We start from the raw sequence: 2,625 nt of genomic DNA, 5'->3' as shown, positions 1-2,625 counted from the left end.
GGCACTCACAGACCAAAGAGTTGACCTGGTCTCGTCCGTCGATACTCATCACGAGTGAGTTGAATGGCTGGTCCCTGAACCGATACTACAGTTCAGTTGAGCGGTTCAACTGCTCCTTTGGAGGTACTAAGCTACTGTTAGTCTGACCGCGGTCTGGTCCTCCGCGATCTACTACTAGTTAAGTCTGATTCGCCCTTGGTCCTGACGTTACTACAGATAAGTTATGACGCGCGTCTGGTCCGTCGGACTATCCACCAGTTCCTAGTTGATGTGCTTCTGTCCGTGGTATCATACCTCACAGGGATAGCTCAGCTCCACTCTTCTTCCGGCGCCATCCACCTTCCTCGTGGTCGTTCGAGGGTTCCTGACGTCGTACTGGATCACCTCCACCACGTTAAACAGCTCTAAATGGTCGGGTTACGCGTCTCGGTACTCCAGACCAGTGAGTTAGAGACGGCGTCCTAGCTCTAGGAACTAACGTGTCGTTGAGGGATCTGCCTCTGAACTATAGTTTGTCTTGCTCTGCGGGATAGTGTCGTACGGTCCTGGATACACGTCACACCTTAGCTCCTAGTCTGAGAGAGCGTCTGCGTCACCTTAGACACTACCACTATAGCCCTCTGGTCCAAGGTTGATCCCTGACCGGCCCTGGCCTTGGTTCCGTCCTGGCACATCAGTCTCTAAAGCGTGTTAACCACGGGCCAGGTCGGCACTGCGCTGGCCCTCTGCCGCCTGGACGGTATCCTCCTATGGATAAATTCTGCCATAACTGGAGCTCCAGGGGACATGGACACACCACTAATTACCCCGTAATCGACAGCTAGAGCTGAATACCTGCTGAAACGTATCAAGGGCTTGATGCGTTACACTGTCTGGATACTACAGTTTAGCTTTCTCTGTGTGTAATCGGTGGTCACCTAGTCAAACTTTGGCAGAGGTCGTAGCAACGTTGCTAGTATCGAGATTTGTTCCTCTCACGCGTAGTACCTACAGTCTCAAGTATATAGCCAATAGGTTCTGTGCGCTGCGAAAGGTCCACCTAGGTTGTGTATCTGGTCCTTGTTTGGTCCGATAACCTTTGACATTGATAGTTGAACGGTTTGTCTGTCCGCGGATCAGCTAGGAGCACGAGTGTAGGTTTCGTATGTGTTCTTGTCTCTCTGTGTTGTTTATCTAGTCTATGTATTGTAATGCGTGGTCCTGTCCTGGAGTACTCAGGTTGATTGCTAATGGTCTCGGTGCCTGGATCACAGTTGATTCTGTCGTTCTGAACTACACGTTAGATTGTCGTGTCTCGTCCTGGATTCTACAGTTAGTTCGCAGTGGTTCTGTCCCTGGCATACTACAGATAGTTGAGGGGTCTTCCCTGGATTACTACAGTTAGTTGGCACCCATCATGCGTGTCCTCTGGATACTACAGTTGAATGGTCTTCCTGGATACTACAGTTAGTTGGTGTCTGTCTGGATCTTCTACAGTTAGTTTGATGTGTGTCTGGATACGACAGTTAGTTGAGGGTTCTGTCCTCGCAGATACTACAGACTAGTCTGAAGGGTCTGTCCTGGATACTACAGTTGATGGTCTGTCCTGATTGAGTCTACAAAGTTATGCGTTGTTGGTCTGGCCTGGAATTCTACAGATTAGTTGAGGTCTGTCCTGGACCTAGTATCATACAGTTAGTTGAGGGTCTGTCCTGAGATACGTAGCATGTTAGTTGATGGCTCGCCGTGGACTACTTACCGGAGATCTGACTGCGGCTCGTTCCTGCGATATCGTCCACAGATAGTTGTAGAGGTCTGTCCTTGGAACTTACACGCATAGAGTTTGCAGGGAACTCGTCTCTGAGACTACTACAGTTAGTTGATGGTCTGCGAGCCTACTACAGTTAGTTGATGGTCTGTCCTGGAATTCTACAGTTAGTTGAGGGTCTGTTCACTGGTAGTACTACAGATAGGTTTGAGGTCATCGTCTCTGATACTTCACAGTTGATGGTCTGTCCTGGATATCTAAGTTTGACTTATGTTGCATCATGGTTACTGGTTTCGTGCCTGGACTTTACCAGGTTAAGCTGTACGTTGAGTTGTCCGAACTGTTAGTAGGTCTGTCGATACTACAGCTCTAGTTGATGCCTTGTCCTGGAATACAACAGTTAGGTCTGTCCTGGATACTACAGATAGTTGCAGGACTGTCCTGGATACTACAGATAGTTGAGGCAGACTGCCTGGAATACTACAGTTAGTATGATGGTCTGGCCGGGTACTACGTTAGTTGATGGTCTGTCCTGGATTCTACAGTTAGTTTGATGGTCTGTCCTGGATACTACAGTTAGTTGATAGGGCCTCTGTCACTGGATACTACAGTCTGAAGTTGTATACTGGTCTGTTCCTGGATACTACAGATAGTTGAGGTCTTGTCCCCTGCGATACTACAGATAGTTGGAGATGTCTGTCCTGGATACTACAGTTAGTAGTTGAGTGGTCTGGCGCGGTTACTACAGTTAGTTGAGGATCTGTGGCACCGTTTGGTACTACACATACACTCCACAGTAAAGCTGGACTGTGACTTAGGTTTCACTGGCTTCATCTCACTGGTTTCCTCTGGTCTCTTTCTGGGCTTGGACTGGTTCC

Source organism: Salvelinus sp. IW2-2015, linkage group LG27 (genome assembly GCF_002910315.2).
Source record: "Salvelinus sp. IW2-2015 linkage group LG27, ASM291031v2, whole genome shotgun sequence".
Classification (NCBI taxonomy): domain Eukaryota; kingdom Metazoa; phylum Chordata; class Actinopteri; order Salmoniformes; family Salmonidae; genus Salvelinus; species Salvelinus sp. IW2-2015.
The sequence above is the reverse complement of the archived record's forward strand: the minus strand, read 5'-3'. Positions refer to the sequence as shown.